The sequence below is a fragment of the Lepisosteus oculatus genome, chromosome 8 (assembly GCF_040954835.1).
Source record: "Lepisosteus oculatus isolate fLepOcu1 chromosome 8, fLepOcu1.hap2, whole genome shotgun sequence".
In the NCBI taxonomy this organism is placed as follows: domain Eukaryota; kingdom Metazoa; phylum Chordata; class Actinopteri; order Semionotiformes; family Lepisosteidae; genus Lepisosteus; species Lepisosteus oculatus.
This window is the reverse complement of record NC_090703.1, coordinates 47,390,822-47,408,096: the sequence shown is the minus strand read 5'-3', so window position 1 is coordinate 47,408,096 and position 17,275 is coordinate 47,390,822. Positions and strand designations below refer to the sequence as shown.

Genomic DNA, 17,275 nt, shown 5'->3' with positions numbered 1-17,275 from the left:
TTATCCCACAGTCCTAAGACATGCTGGTAGGTGAATTTGCTTCTAGGAGAATTGTTTTATGTGTGTGCCCTGTGATGGACAGGCGTCCCTTCCAAGGCGTACCCTGCCTTGTGCCTCTTGCTTGCGGAAATAGGCTCTGTCTCTCTTGCAACTCTGCATTGGCTGAAGTGGTTATAAAATGGATAGATGGATGAATTTAGACAATTATTTCTAATGGCGTGTGTGCACATACAAAATGGAATCAGAAGCATTCATTTAGCCAGCAGCTCATTGTAGTTGCATTCTTCCTACTCACTCCCTCCCAGATTCCAAACTCTTATTGTTTTCTCATTTACTCATTCAATTATTATGTATCTACATTCCTTTTTTTAACTGAGAAGTGATTTATGCACCAGGAACAGCTGGCACAAAGAGGCAACAGTGTTGCAATTGAGCCTGTAGAAGCTGCATATTCAGTTAGTACATTTAAAGACTCTCCAGGGTGTTCACACCACTCAGATGGATACTCAGGTGACTGTGTACTCACCCCTGATGCACTGGGGCATCAACAGGAGATCATGTGATCAGTCCCTGTCGTGCAGATGTGCTGTGGTGACAGCTGTAGATATTCCACCAGCATGTCCAACTCAGGCTCTTAAAGCCCCGCACTTAAAAAGTGGAAATTAACATTCGTCCACTTCAAACACTTACATTTGTGTATGTGACCCTTGAAAAGGCTAAAACAACGCCAAATTGGAAAAAAAAAACAGAAGGAAAGAACAACACATGCTTTAGATGGTAAAGGGAGAGTTGTTTTCTTCTGCCTGCTTCTATGATAAAGAGGGGTGTTTGTGTGGCCTTTGTTTAAAAACAGACTGAAATGTCAGCACTCGCTCATGGTGCCATTCAAAAGGCCCATTCTGGAATGGCATCTGCTCGGAATCTGTCAAAACTTATGCCACCACGGGGCAGGACAGGCAAGGTTTAAAGGCTGGGGGACTTGTGCTGATCAGGTGATCAGCGCTTCAAGCACAGAGGAACCTGTGAGCCTGTGTTGTAATCAAAGCCCACACTGGGGTCTTGACCCCAGGACCCCCTCCTGTCACAGACCCAGACCTCTAAGCTCTATATTGGCCGTGCTACTTATCAAACAAAAAATAAATGAAAATATAATACACGCCTGTGTTCCATGATGTAGATTCTATGTGGATTATAAAAAAGCGCAGTCCTCTGAATGCTTGCATTATTATTCAGTTGTGGGGCTTTCAGAATAAAGCCACCTAACTGACTTTGTAGAAATAAAACAGTCAATGTAAAGCCACCTCTAGGAACGCAGTGATTAAGTAGGTAAATGCTGCTGCTCTGGTTTGTGAGGGAGTACTCCTGGCAAGAGGTGAATGATCTCTCTCTTTTCAGTAAATCTTAATCTGTCAGACATAATTGCCGTGTAAGTGGCAAGGTGCGTCTCTGGCTCCTGTCCCATGCAGAGACACCGTAAATTGCTTCTTGTACGGATCTTGGGGGCACGGCACATTCCCTCTAGCCTTTGATGGCTGGGCTGGCGCTGTTGTCGTGGCCGGGATGCCGTGATCAGATCTCCCGAAACAGGCTATTTCAGGTTAACTGCCTAACTGGCGTGTTTGAGTCTAGCAGATGAGGCCGTTTTCTAGAACAGCGGGAGCGGGCTTGCTCGCGGGACTGTAGCATGGCTCTACAACAGCGGGGTGCAGGGTTGGACCCCTTTTCACCCCAGTGCCTCCACATCCATGCAGTTCCCTAGTCCAGGTTCGTCCAGGTTCTGCAGAGCCGGTGTCCAGCAGGTTTTCTAGGGCTCTTTAAAAGAGCAGCACCTGCAGAGCTGGGAGAAGCTGTTTGTTCAATTGCTCCAGTTAAGCCAATAACCAGTGGTTTGACGTGTTGGACTGGACCACACGACAAGACTCCGAAATAGCTTCTTCCCCAGAGCCGTCAAGCTGGTGACCAACTCCCACCCACCAAACTATGATCTCTCCTCACTTCTTCCTTTCCCACACAACGACTGTACTCCTCCAACACTACATACACCAGACCCCCGACAACTGAATATAAGCCGAACTTTACTTGATCGAGTTGTACTATTTGATGACGCTGTTTGTGTACTTTTGCACAGTTTTTGACGGATATGGGTACTGTCATACTGGTACCATACTCGTTCTTTACATTGTTATTGTCATTGTAATTACTGTCCATTGTCTTGTCTGCTGTTCTGTATATACTGCACCTGAGAGACTAATGAGAAACACTTTTCATTATTACTATGCACCTCGGGCAGAGCGGTGGCTCTGTGGCGAAGGATCTGCACCTGTGACTGGAAGGTTGCTGGTTCAAATCCCGCGGCCGGCAGAGGAATCCTACTCCGTTGGGCCCCTGAGTGAGGCCCTTAACCCCAGCTGCTCCAGGGGCGCCGTACAATGGCTGACCCTGTGGTCTGACCCCCAAGCTTCTCTCCCTGTCTGTGTCTCCATGGAGAAAAGCTGGGGTATGTGAAAGGAAGAATTCCTAATGCAAGAAATTGTATAGGGCTAATAAAGAAATATTATTATGAAGTTGAATTGAACTGAATTAAGAGCTGGGCTGGAATGAGAACCCCAGGACTGGACACCTCTGCCCTGGTCAGAGACACCGGCCCTGGTGCTACCCTGCGCAGCTCTGGATCTTTCTCCTTAAACAACTGTTTTACCCCCTGAGCAAAACGTCCGCTTCCCATCAGATGTGAAACAAAAACAAAAACGCCAGCTTTCTTCAAGGCGTTTTCTGCTGGCAAGTGCAGAGAAAGGTATTTCCCCTCCTGTGTGCCCTAACAGGGACAGAGAGAACCGACAGACAAAGAGACAGACACTCTACCCTTTGCAGAGGTGCGATGTTCAGGCGAAGACGATGACAGAATACGATCTCTCTGGCATATAGTCGGTGGTGTCACAAACTGGGTTGCGTGACAAGGAGATGACCGCCTTCTTTTTCATGACTGTGAGGGGTCGGTGAAACCCGAAACGCAGCAGTGGAACACAAACCACGGGGCGTGAGTGGATAACGAAGCAGAAGTGCACTTTAAACCGAGGCGCTGCTTTGCACAAAGGGCGGCGGGAGGAGGGAACAAGCTCCTCCAGCCGGGTTTGTGAAGTCAAAACCCTGTACTTCCGCTATAGATTCTGCTGCACGAGACTCTTGTATCAGTTAGCTGCCGAGCACCGCAGGTGGGCGCCTCTCGTTCTGCAGCCTTTGTTATGCTCTTGTGACAGACTCACATCGGGGCTTGCTTGCTTGCCCTGTGTTTTCCCACGTGTCTGCATGGTTGCCGATACCCGTCTTGAGCTGCAATATATTAAAATAGACACACGGTTCTAACCCCCCCACACACACACACACACCTCCGCTCTGCCCCCCCCTCCCCTGGCTGACGTTAGGGATGGGCCCCCAGGCAGCTGTGGGGGCAGTGGTGGGGTTAACGCAGCTCCCTCAGGCATAGGAGAGGGCCCCTACAACATTTCTTTTCGTGCGCTTTGTTACCGCGGTAACCAGGTAACACCAACAGAGCCCTGTAAACACACGCAGCGGTGAGCGAATGGAAAATAGCAGAGAAGAAAGGCAGGGGAGTGGTGAGCGAGGTGAAGAAAGAGAGAGAGAGAGAGAGTGGGGGGGCGGGGGGAAGAAAGCAGAAAGAAAAGAAAACTGCACAAGATTGCGTAAGAGCCCCCGGGGGAGTATCGTCCCGGCGAGGCCCGGCACACGCGATCGCCTCTGCACCCCGAGCGGACTCCCGCGCTCCCGTGGAAAGGAGGGAGAGCTCACCCTGCCCGGCGGGCTAGCGGAGCTCCGGGACGGTTCCGTTCAGTCGGACCGCAAGGCCCTGTCTCCCCTCTTCCCACCTCCGTGTGGGGTGAGCCCTGCCGGGATTCGATCCCGGCCTCTCGCGGGCGTTCCCTGGACAGCGGATAACTCCGGCACGCGCCCAGAGACCGGGTCCTGCAGGCTCGGCCCAGCCCTACACTGTTCAGAGCGAAGGTGGGGGTGGGGGGGGGCGTCTCTTCTGTCACCCAGGTTGCCACAGAGCCCAGCCGCCCTGACAACCAGCAGGTGTGGGGGTGGGAACCCCTAGGTCAGCAAACACTGCTGTTGTACCCCCGAGCAAGGAGCTTCATCCCAGTTACCCCAGCCTGCACCCAGCATGGCTGGGGGTGACCCCTGCAAGGGCCTGGCGCCCCAGAGTGGGTCACGAGCTCTCAGTCTGCTGGACGCTGCACAAACCCAGAAGCAGCTCCGGTCCTATGAGCCTCTAGGCTGGAGCTGGAGAAATAAGGGGCCTATGGAAATGTTGTATGTAGACCATGCTTTTTATTATTTGTGTGACAAGAACTGTAAGTCTTCTACACACACTGTGTATACATCTGAAATCAATACACCCATAAAAACTCCTCTATCCATAGGTCCTTAGGAAGGGAAGTGACTCCTGTGGCACAGACACAGCCCCCAGAGCCCTTATTAATAATAATAATAATAATAATAATAATAATAATTGCTTACACTTATATAGCGCTTTTTCTGGACACTCCACACAAAGCACTTTACAGGTCATGGAGATCCCCTCCACCACCACCAGTGTGCAGCCCCCACCTGGATGATGTGACGGCAGCCATAGTGAGCCAGAACGCTCCCCACACATCAGCTCTCAGTGGGGAGGAGAGCAGAGTAATGAAGTAATGAAGATGGGGATTATTAGGAGGCCATGATTGGTCTTTCCAATGGGAAATTTGGCCAGGATGCCGGGGTTACACCCCTACTCTTTTCGAGAAACGCCCTGGGATTTTTAATGACCACAGAGAGTCAGGACCTCAGTTTTACGTCTCATCCGAAGGACGGCGCCTGTTTACAGTATAGTGTCCCCGTCGCTATACTGGGGTATTAGGACCCACATGGACCACAGGGTGAGCGCCCCCTGCTGGCCCCACTAACACCTCTTCCAGCAGCAGCCTTAGTTTTTCCCAGGAGGTCTCCCATCCAGGTACTGACCAGGCTCCCACCTGCTGAGCTTCAGTGGGCTGCCAGTTGCAGGGTGATATGGCTGCTGGCTTATGCCTCGGGACTGGTCGTTCCCAGATGACCATCAGTTACTGTACGTGTCCGGCAGCACTACAGAGATCCTTACTTGAAGCAAACCTATCACGGATGTCGGAAAGGGGGTTAGCCCGGGCCCAGCAGTTCAGGAGTCATATAGAGACTGGGGCGACCTGGTGCTAGGAGGGTCTCAGGACATACGAACGTCAATGCTGAGCCCGGGCTAACCCCCCTCCTGTCGCCACGCAGAGGGTCTTTTTCCACTCTCCTGCCTCTCCACGGTTCGTCCCTTCTGACATCCGTGACAAAACCAAGCAGAGAGCAACAGTAAACACCGCAGGCCGAGGTTAAAAGATAAGATAAAATCACTTTATTGGCCATATACAATTTCTTGTATTAGGAATTTGTCTTTTCGCAGACCCCAGCTTGCTCTCCATGAGACACACAGACAGGGAGAGAAGCTGGGGGTCAGAGCGCAGGGTCGGCCATTTATACGACGCCCCTGGAGCAGCTGGGGTTCAGGGCCTTGCTCAGGGGTCCAATGGAGTAGGATTCCTCTGCCAGCTGCAGGATATGAACCGGCAACCTGCCAGCCACAGGCGCAGATCCTGAGCCACGGAGCCAACTCACCACTGTGTACATTAGTGTGTACAGTAGGATACAGTACAAGCAAAGGCATTTATGGTTTAATAATTACAACTGGGGATTAAAGTCTACGAGCTGATATCCCTTCTCTCCCGTTATAATCTATGGGTATGCCTTCCCCTACCGCAGTCTCCGGGCCTCCCATAGCCCGTCTCTTGGACGCCTGCGGAGTCTTTGTGGTGTGGAGGTGGCCTCCGATGAGGACACGCCGCTTGAACCCCGAGAGATCCCCCCTCGCTCTTCCAGCCTGGGAGACGGAAGGCCGGAACACGACCGCGCTGGCGGATTTCGGGTGCGCGGCGACAGGGCGCGAATTGTAAATCAAGGCGCAGATCAGGGTCTGTAATTGGTAATCATTCTAGGCTTTAGCCGTCAACCCGTTAACACCCAGTCACCACTTCACCGGCCCCTGACCAGGTCCCTAAATCTCTGCGGGGGAAATCAGACAGATGTGACCTGCGTGCCAGTAGCACTACGCGCAGCTCTGTAGCAAAAAGACCCGGTTTGTAGACGTAGCGGCGGGCAGTCTGTACCCGCTCTCGGCTAATCTGCTGCGCTGTTAGGTGTCAGCGAGTGACATATGGAATTTCAGGAGCCTATTGTGCCGGTTCAATGAGGAAGCGATGGTGTTTCCTCACCGGCGGAGGACTTGAGCAACAACGAGGCTCCCCTCATAAATAATACCACGCGGCTCATCTTTCCGGCCGGGGAAAATCGAAAGAGAGAGATGGGAAGGCATGGACTGCACGTCAAGAGACGGCAAAGGGCGGTTTTATTTCTTTGCTCGCGGAAGAGCCAAAACTTCGCCACGACCCGAGCCCGGAACGCAGAACTCCGACCCGGTCAAGCGCTTACGGATAAAATAATAATAAAAAAAAAAGATTCCTCCCATTTTTCCCAGAAAAAAAAAGCTATAAATGGGAAGCCAGTGGGTTTACTGCAGTTCGAAGTTTGCATTTCTACATTTCTGCATTCACAGAACTCAGTTAATTGGCTCATAATGACACAGTTACTGACTGCAGCACTGTTTTCACGTGACCGAGCACGGTAGAGACGTGCAGGTTACGCTATACGCCCTGAGCCTCCTGCTTTCTCTTACAGATGTACACACCCCTGGCAGACAAGCCTTCAGATCCTGCTGTGAGTGAGCAGTCCTGATTTCAGGCTCCTCACATACCTCCTGGACTGTGTGTCACAGGACAGGCTAAATTATTCGCCAATAACTGCTCTAACCAAAGCTTTTAAAAGGGCTAATCCACACTTACAAAGGGCAGGTCTTGTCAACCATACCCTTAAAAAAAACGAAAACCCTCTAACCTCTTTATGCCTGTGTTCATAAACACATGACCTTATCTTCCAAAATTAAGCCCTTCAAAGGTAACCCTTAATCTTATACAGGTTTGTATACTGTATGTGTAAAAGTACTGACTACAGCGCCTTTAAAAGTCTCTTGCTTGTGGGCTAGTCGCTGCAGAGAGCTGACCCTTGAGCTTCCTGGTTTAAAGACAGGAAGACCAGGCAAACTTACTCCAAGGTAGGAGACCAGAGAACTGGTGTCAACCAGAAGACAAAATATCCATTATCACTATCCCCATGCTCATTTCATTGTTACCAGTGGGATCAGTATGTGGAGCAGACCGTGGGGTTTGATGGGCACTCACCCCACCTCTCTCCCTGCAGTAATCATGCAGAGGGAGGTCAGAGGTCATGAGCATTGAGTACGGAGGATTCTCATTGGCTTAACGGCACACTGCTGCTCTCGCATGCCTGAGCCCTGGTCACCCAGGCCTGACTGTGACTCCCTGGAGCTCTGGTCCCTCTGCTGCCTTGTCCTCTCCCCCCGGGGGGCTACTGGGATCTCTGCCGATCACCTGGGTATCGTCATTTTCTTTTCCCCAGCTGATGATCTGAAGCGTGCACTTGATTTCATGTTCTGCAGTCTTGTTGGGAAGTGGCGAAACTCTTCTCAATGAGATGATAAGGCCAATCAGGCTCCCGATTGGCACAGACAGAGAGCAAGCCTGAGGATGCAGGAGGTGTCTCAGGACGCAGGTCCAAGAACGTGGCTCCAGAGCCCAAGCCGCGAGGACAGCCTGGTCTAGAGCACAGGTGCTGGCGTTGGGCTGTATACAGCGGTTGATCTCCTCCTGGCTACCAGCTGGGAAGTCTGTGGGGGGGCTGGCCAGGTCTAGAAGCCTAGCAGGCAGGGAGCACACAGAAGAGAAGATCACTTTAATGGCCATAATGCAAATTCTTGCATTAGGAATTTGTCTTTCCATATACTCCAACTTGCTCTCCATGAGATACACAGACACAGACGGGGAGAGAGAAGCTGGGGGTCAGAGCGCAGGGTCGGCCATTTATACGACGCCCCTGTAGCAGCTGGGGTTAAGGGCCTTGCTCAGGGGTCCAATGGAGTAGGATTCCTCTGCCGGCTGCAGGATATGAACCGGCAACCTGCCAGCCACAGGCGCAGATCCTGAGCCACAGAGCCAACTCACCACTGTGTACATTAGTGTGTACAGTAGGATACACTACAAGCAAAGGCATTTATGGTTTAATAATTACAACTGGGGATTAAAGTCTACGAGCTGATATCCCTTCTCTCCCGTTATAATCTATGGGCATGCCTTCCGCAGTCTCCGGGCCTCCCATAGCCCGTCTCTTGGACGCCTGCGGAGTCTTTGTGGTGTGGAGGTGGCCTCCGATGAGGACACGCCGCTTGAACCCCGAGAGATCCCCCCTCGCTCTTCCAGCCTGGGAGACGGAAGGCCGGAACACGACCGCGCTGGCGGATTTCGGGTGCGCGGCGACAGGGCGCGAATTGTAAATCATGGCGCAGATCAGGGTCTGTAATTGGTAATCATTCTAGGCTTTAGCCGTCAACCCGTCAACCCTGGAGCAGACCTGGGTGCCCATCCCTCACACTCCGCCTGCCTGCCTGCCAGTCCCTGACCCCGCCCGCTGGCTTGTGTGACTGCATGGCGCCCCAGGGCAGTTGTGCAGGGCTGCCAGTGAGGATGTTTTTAGCACACGATCACACACGGCGCCAACAGCCCTGCGGTGCCCCCGGCCAACACAAATATTGTGGATGTGCGCTGCTGTGAAGGAAGGAACACACTGTCCTTCCTCCTCCAAGAATCCTCACGTTTTCGGTTTCTCCCAGTACTTTTCCATTTTACAAGTACAGCGATAACAAAGGGCCCCCGGATTATATCAGTTCAGGAAACAATGAAGCCACCCGCACTAAATATATTTTCCAATTAAAAAAAAATAATGCATGAGATCTTATGCTTTTAAAAGTGATCCACTACTTACTGAAGATTGGTTTCTGGGAGTGTTGACAGTGATGATCAATGTTAACGAAGACACTGCAGACCCTTCGCCAAAACCAGCGATGTGCACAAAAACAGGACCGTTTGCATGGTCTGAGCCTCGACAGATTTCCGGTGTGAGCGCAGAGCGACGCTGGCTACCCGAGTCTGCAGACTGAGGCGCTCTAGTCACGAGCCAGCACGTTTTGCTTGTAGCGTGTGGAAAGTAGTTTCTATTTTATACACCGGTTTGCCAAATGACCCCAGATCAACCGGATGTGTTTGCCATACCCTTATTTGCGCACATATTTAAGCATTTAAACATATTTAACATTTAAGCCGACTTAACGGATATCCACGGGTTTTACGTACCCGTGCGCTTCACAAAGTAAAGCATATACAAAAAAAAAATACACATACCACTTTAATTAATAGTCTTCATTACCTTGTAAATGAATACGGGAAGAGGAAAAATTATATAAATTCTGTTAACAGGCAAGTGGATAAAAGATAAAACTGAACACAGTTGGTTCAGTTTTCCGTTTACTGTGCCTCTGTTTCCTAATCTTATTCTGTTGAGAGCGAATTTATCGTACAATCCATTGAAGTCACGCAACCTGATTGGGATCTGAAACGCTGATGGAAAGGAACCTGTTAAGCGTTCGCGACACGCAGTAAACAAGTTACAATGTGCGCGTTTAATTGAAACTTTTATGACTGTCGATAAAAGGACAATCTTTAAATCCAATCACGTCCTAAAATCAATATAGCCACACTAGGCGTCAGGCGGAACCGTGAGTCGCTCAGTCAGGCAACGAACGTTGTTTTCAATTGAGAAAACACGCGACATGACCTTTTATTGGATAACAGGCAGGGACATGTGGGAGAAAAACAAGTGCCCATGCCAGCGATTACCCAGAAACCTCAGGGAGCACAACCAGCACATCTGGATAACCAGCCTAGCAGGCAGCTGCAGTGAGAGTGCGACTGAAGGCCCACTCAGGGGAGCTGCCCTGCCCTGCTGCGTGCAGGGAGCCTGTTCGTGTGCAGTCGGTGCAGTTACATCAGCGCTGCCGTCCGCCAAGCTGCTGTGCTTAGCGTGCACTGAGAATGTAAAAAAAAGCAGCGCCTGCTTCATCGCAGGTGACCAGCCGATCACATTCCCAGCGGTCGGCATGCTGCGCAGATTGTGCCAGTGCAGGTGTGGAAAACAGGAGGGGCGACACCCAGGAAGGGCCGGGAGGGAGACCGAAGCCTCTCTGGCACAGCCCTGCCTGCTCGTGTCCATCACTGCGGGCAGTTGGTGCGACCCCCCCCGTCTGCTATCCCTGATCTCACAATAGTGTCCGTGTTCCTCCCGCCGGGCATGCACAGAGGCCGTTCACAGGTCTCTACCGGCTATCACCTTAGGACATTCATGCATTGTATACCTGGTATTATTAAAACGTACAGGACAAGATGCCCAGCCTAGACGCCGGCGCTGTTCGGAGGGGTGTTGTAGACAATGGCTGCTGTGTGTGGCACAGGCCCGGCCCATCAGCCTGGCACAGACAGCCTCACCCTCTCGGCCCTGCCAAGCTGTGCACACTGCTGCTCTGTCCGCTGTCTCCCAGGCCCCCGCCCAGAGGCGATCGTGTGTCTCCAGCAGAAATTCCCGCGGCCGAGGGGCAGCACCCCCTTCCCCAGGGTCCCTCCACTTAACAGCCTGTTAGACCCCTTCCCCACCACTGAATTCCAGTCCCATTTCACTTCTCTCTGCCCTCTTGTCCCCATTAGAATAAGTGAATTCTTGAGCACTGCTGGTGTATCAACGGTCCTCAAAACTGCTGCCCTTACCCCCTGCCAAAAAAGCCAAACATGGCTCTGGACAATCGAAACAATTTTCACCCCATCTCCAGTTTACCCTTTCTTGCAAAAATTCTAGACCGTGCTGTGACAATCCAGTTCAATTATCACCTGATTGCAAATAACATTTTCGAACCCCTCCAGTCTGGCTTCTGACAACTTTACAGCACAGAACCTGCCCTGGTCAAAGTCACCAACGATCTTCTCATAGCTTCTGATTCTGGTTCTCTCTCTATCCTCATTCTTCTTGATCTCAGTGCTGCTTTCCACACTGTTGACTATGACTTCTTACTTTCTCGTCTGGAGACTGTGTTTGTTGTTGTTGTTCTGTTAAGCGCTGTGAGAAACCACCTTTAAAGGCGCTATATAAAAGGAAGTTGTTTATTATTATTAACACATCAGCCATAAATCATTTCCACCAGTCTGGAATCTCTGTACAGGGGCAGGGCTTTCTCAAGATACTAGTAAGAAAGCTTTGGCATATTATATCTTGTGAGAGTGTCATCGTCAGTGTGAAATAGTCTTTACCTTGCATTTTATGGGAAAAAAGGAACACATTGTTTCTTCCCTTAATACCTCCCATACTGACAAACAGGCATAGTAGTATAAGTGTCCACAAGCCATGCAGTGTCTGCCGCGTTGAGTGAGGAGCCTTTCAGCACTCAGAAAGGTCTTTGCTGACGGTTCCTAACCACCGCTAACAGACCCATGTGCTGCAGTGATACCACGACCTCTGCAAGGTCAGTGCGCGCCAGTCTGCACTGCGCCACCGTGCTGACACCCTGGCGCGTATCTGCCCCTCTGCGTTGACTGATGAGCAGAGTGCCGTTGCAGGCAGTGGCTTTCCTGTGCTGCACCTGGCCCTGAGACAGTGCTGAGGCAACCTGTTGCAGATCGCTGAGGCCAGCGCTGCTCTGTGTCTCCTACATACAGAATACGGTGCTAGTTAACCTGCACAGATGAAGAAATTGTCCAGTATTCATGAGGAAAAACATGCCTATATATATATTCATATCATTTAGTTGAAAACAAGAAATACATAATAGTGGTCATATGAAAAAGATGGAAGTTCTTAAAACCTACCTGTGAAATCACGATGGCTGTGAACAGATTTATTTCAGGACACAGGGCCAGGACTGTCTCCTGCTTTGTGATGATAAAGCTGCAGGCTGTCCTTCCTGTGCTCTGCTCCGTCAGCCCTGTGACCAGCCAGGTCCCTGGAGCTATTCTGAATACAGACCTGTTAGCTGATGCTTTTATCCAAAGCCATTCACATCTGTTCCCGGTTTTTCAGCCAGGCATATTCCTGGAGCAGTCCGCGTGAAGCAGCCTCCCGCTGGGTACAGCCACAGCAGCTCAGCTGGGATTCAGACCCACAGCCTCCCAGTTCTGAGCCCTGAGCTGCTCCCAGATGAGATGGTAAACACTTTTCCTGGTCAGTAAACCTCACAGACGCTGAGAAGAGCACCCCTGTCCAGTCAGTGTTACAGTGCAGTTCACCTGCTCCTGAAGTTTGGGCCCGTGTGGAGGAAACCCATCAGGGACTCAAGTAAGGGAACTCTTGTCCTTGGAGGCTGAGGAGCACTGCAGTTATTTGTTCCGAATAGTCACTGGTTGTTTTAAAATATCATCGTCTTATTGCACACAGTAAAAATGTTCTAATAACTTCAGAAACTGGTGATGGGGCTGGAAATCTCTGACTTACATTAAATATTGGAACATTACTAATTGTAAAGCAATCATCCATTTTGTCCAGTAGTTCGTTGAACAGGACTGAAAAGGTTTCAGAGTCAATTCTTAACTCTCTAACGCTTATAATACCCTGACACTTCAGTCTGTTCTCCGCAACTGGAGGTACAGCGCATTTCTTCTGGTATGTACATTAACTTGCAGTGAATGACGCGGGCCACACGAGGGCAGCAAACCACAGCAAATCGTCCCAACCAACCAAGGCGAGTGCGGCTCCAACCACAGGTCCCACAAACGCCACAGCTCCACCTAGTGGATACTTTGCAGAGCGGCGAGTAATAGACTAAGGGCCCCACAGTCAAGCCCAACACGTGCACCACACTGAAAAAGACATAACGAGGAATGTATTTACTGCATGTACGAGTGCTTTTCTGAGGAAGTAGTTTACCGAAGGTAAATGAACAACGGTATTGCTTAAAAGGTCCAGTGATTTTCTTATCCATGAGTGTGGGTCTCCAGCCAGGAGCTGGTCTCTCTTGCTCTGCCCTGGTATTTCCCCGCTGCCTCTGGGGCTGAAGCTGTTTGTGCTGTTGAACACAGATCACACCTCGGATGCATGAGATGGGTGAAGTGGCCCTCAGTCCTGGTGGAAAGGTAGGATGGAAAACACACAGAGAGAGAGAGAGAGAGAGAGAGAGGCCCTTCCCTCCCAGCTCCTGTCAGCACCGATCCTTGTCCCCCCATGCATTAGTCCTCACCGACAGGCAGCACAGACTCCCAATTAGGGAGGTGTCCCGTGTCATGACGGGGCGTCTCTCGGGCCGTCCCAGGGCCAGAGGCGGGGGTCCTGGGGGGCTGCAGAGCCCCTGTCAGCCCGTCACCCCCCCTCCCCTCTGCCGATGGGCTATTGACTAGCTGACGTTCCGGCTTGTTAAACTGATAATTTTGAAAAATCTGCTCTCACTTTCCATATCTGTCCGCTGTGCTGGCATGTGTCCTCCCCGCCATCACTGTCTGAACCCCCCCACCCCTGCCCCCGGGGGGACCCTGGCAGGGGGCTGGGCAGGTGAGGGGCAGACAGGCCGAGGAAACTGGGGACCCTACAACACAGCACCCCAGCTCAGATTCGCTGCTACTCCCACAGCCCTGCGCGTGAACCCCACATCAGCAGCGCTGTCTGCCTGTCTGGTGCTCCATCCTTCTTCAGCACCGCAGGGCACAAGGTAAACCAAAGGGAACTAACACCTTTACACAAAGAGCAGTGGGAGCTGGGAACGAGGAACCCAGTCACAGTGTTGAAGCCAATACCCTGGGATTCGTTAAAAAATGACTGGATGGGGACAAGCAAACAAACAAGTTACCTGGGCAAGAGGGTCTACTCTCATTTGTAACATCGCTTGTCTTTATTTTCAGCACATCAGATTACATTCCTTTCGGTGACTGCTTATCCAGTTCAGGGCCCGTGCCAGTAAGCCCTGTGCACAAGACAGGATACAGCCTGGATGGGACGCTAGTCATTTGCAGGGCGCACACACACACACACACACACACACACACACACACACACACACACACACACACACACACACAGACTCTGACACAAACACACTCTCACAGCACAAGCATGTCTTTTGATGGGGATGAAGCCCATGCAACACATGCAAACTCTACACAGATAGTACCCCAGAAATCAAACCCAGGCCCCCAGCAATTCTAACGGCGATGTCATGGTTTTAATTTCGTTAGTTTAGATTTTTATGGACCCCATTCAGTCTTATTAACACGTCCACATATACCTACCTGTTCTTCTGTCTGTAGATGTGCCTCCCGGCCTATATCACATGTGCCTCTCGCTGCTTGCTCACCTGCGCTCTTCAGCTCACGTACCTGTGGAATGAAGGAGTTCGGGGAGGGGGTGGGCGCGGGGTGCTGCGTGTGTCATTATGTTCGCATTATCACAAACCGCAGAGCGATCTAACAAGCGCAGAGCCGCTGTGGTTCGAGTGATTAACCTGTGTTTGCCAGCAGAGCGCCAGGCCATAACGAGGTGTTTCCACACACAGCCCGGGCTGTGTGTGTGTGCTGGGGTCTCCCAGGAGGGAGGGCAGATTAGAAAGTGTCTCTCTGGAGGGGTCATTAGCCATTTCTGATTATCAAGACAGCTCAGGGAGACAGCGATTCCTCCCCCCCTCTCCTTCCACACGCAGCACCATGAACCCTTGCCAGACCCCCTGGGGTGGGGGGGCTGGGGTATTTTGGGAGGGGGGTGGTTAGATCAAACATCCCCCATGCACACCAGGCTGCAGATTGTGGTTTTGGTGTGTTATTGTGTGAAAAAGGGCCAGGCTGCAACACTCTCTCCCCAGACCGTCCCTGGGTGTGTGCTGAAACAGAGGCTGGCAGGGACCTCTGCACCTCTCTTCTCGTGTCTGCAGCGCTCCAGTCACATGTGGCTTCATGCAAACTCAAGGATTGGCCAACACATACCCACATCCCTGCTCTGGTCCAGACCAGTTTGTCACTGGGGGAGAATTTGCACCCCCGACCCCAAAAATCCCACCCCTTTAACCCCCACCCCCAAAGAATCACTCTGATACTTGTGAAGAAATGAACAAGACTGTGCTCTGCCTTCCACCTTGTCTGCCCTGCACCCAACCCTCTGTACCTGCTCCAGCACCAGAGCCCACCAGGGGGCAGCGGTGCCCAGAGTTGAATTACCAGCCAACAAACAGGAGCCCAGCACAGACCGGCTGCCTAATTGGAAAGCAGCCACTTTTAATCAAGGGCAAATGATAACAGCTAATTAGCACCTGATGTTCTCAAAACGAGAGACAGTAAAAAGACCCTCAGAGAGGAGAGAGGGCCCAGAGAGAGAGGAAGGCTAGGCTATGGGCCAGTGGCTCAGTTTCATTCTCGCATGAGACCCCCGGGACTCTGTCATTGCAGGCTAAAAATAACACCACATTACAGTGCCTCAGATTTCAATAGATAGAAGACTAGAATAGTATCCTCCCCGAACTGCTGAATTATGTCTAACAGGCTCTAAACAGTGGACTGATGGAACACAAACACACACCTCCATTGCATAAGAACGTAAGAAAGGTTACAAAGCACTCAGTGTCGCCATTCAGTCCATCAAGCCCATTCGGTTGCTAATTGATCTGTGGGTCTCATCTTGCTGTTACTTGACAGAAGCCAAGTAGCAGTACATAGATAGCACTCCAAAAACATGGCCGTGCAGCTTGTTCCATGCTCCTACAACCCTCTGGGTAAACTGCCCCTTTCTATGAACTTGTATTCACGTCTAACCTTCACTTCAAATCAAATGACCTGCAGGCAGTGCAGTTCAGTTCAGTTTATTTGTTAGATGCTTATTTGCATGTGCGCTCCAATACAAAGACATTAAAGGAATCGCCAAAAACATAAACACAGAACAGCAACAAATTACATAACATACAACTTAAAAAAAGTCAGAGAAGCAGTGTGAGAAAAAAAAAGTGTGAGTCAGTGGTAGGGGTAGAGTTCAGTTATCTAGCAGCTTGTGGGAAGAAACTGTCTCTGAATCTGGAAGTTCCTGCCTTTATGCTCCTATAACGCTTACCAGGGGGAAGGGGGGAGAAAAGTGAGGAACCAGGATGATTGGTACCCTAAGCAATACTTCCAGCCTTCCTGAGATAGCGAGCTGTAAAAATGTACTCCAGCGATGGACTGGTCTGAGCCGATGACCCCTTGTAACGCCTTCCAGTCAGACACCGAGCGGTGAATTTCACCGCAGTTTGCACTGCTAGACTAACGCAGAAGAAAGAAAGAAGGGTGAATCTCCCTGTCAGAACTGCCTAGCAGTGGAAGGCCTTCACCTGTGATCGGGAGACGAGCCTACAAGAGAGTCTACAGAGTCCTTCATTCAGTCCCTTCACTCAGGCATGCCAGATGCAGGACCTCCTCATGTCACAGTCCAGGAAATGTCCTGGTGGTCTGGGGTGTGGAGGGGGGATGTTAATGCCTGACCGTTCCCGCAGAGCACGCGCTGCGACACCGACTCCACCGCCTTCCGCTGTCCTTGTGATTGGGCTTCTGGGAATCAGGGCTGGAGTCTCCCTGGAGGACTGTCACACAGACCCCGGACTGTCCAGGCAGGTCTCGAACTGCCCCTCTGAATATTTCATGCTGTTTGTGCGTGTGGCTGTTTGTTTTTCTCGGTAACGAGACGCCGGGCTTCTCTGACTCGGGTGTCAGGTGTGCCCTTGCCTCTGTGTGAGAGAGCAGGCGCTGTTTCTCCAGGTACGGCGCGGTGCAAATCAGGGCAGACACACCACCTCGGAACCTCATGATTCTGCCACACTTTATGGAACTCAGCATGCTTTCCCTAATGAGAATAGAACAGCTTTAAGGACAAGGGATTGTTTAGCCTAACAGATCCTTCTGCACCCCATACACCTGTAGGAAACCATTAGTACAGTATCTCTTACTGTGTGGGTCATGACACTGGACAGTGGACTGCTCTATGCACCTTAGCTAACATGCTTGAACGAAGGGCAACTCAACTAGTTCTGGACATCCTTCTCCTCTAACTACACTTGAAAATAGAGTTTTTAGTTCCCTCTAGAGTGCAAAGGGATCAGGCCCACATCCTAGCGAATAAGGACAGAGGTGCCGTCTCCATGAGCTGGACTTTCCTATGTTCTTTCAAAGGAAGGGAGCCTGTGTGGTCC

The 17,275-nt window shown here is 51.1% G+C and overlaps 1 long non-coding RNA gene across 1 annotated transcript; it reads right to left on the bottom strand.

Moving 5' to 3' along the window:
- Nucleotides 1-5,417: 5,417 nt before the first annotated feature.
- On the bottom strand, nt 5,418-9,226 carry LOC138240984 (uncharacterized). The gene is made up of 2 exons (XR_011190163.1): nt 9,034-9,226; nt 5,418-7,911 (listed from the first exon to the last, which is right to left on the bottom strand). It is a non-coding gene; the product is annotated as an uncharacterized lncRNA (long non-coding RNA).
- Between the last annotated feature and the right edge of the window lie 8,049 nt (nt 9,227-17,275).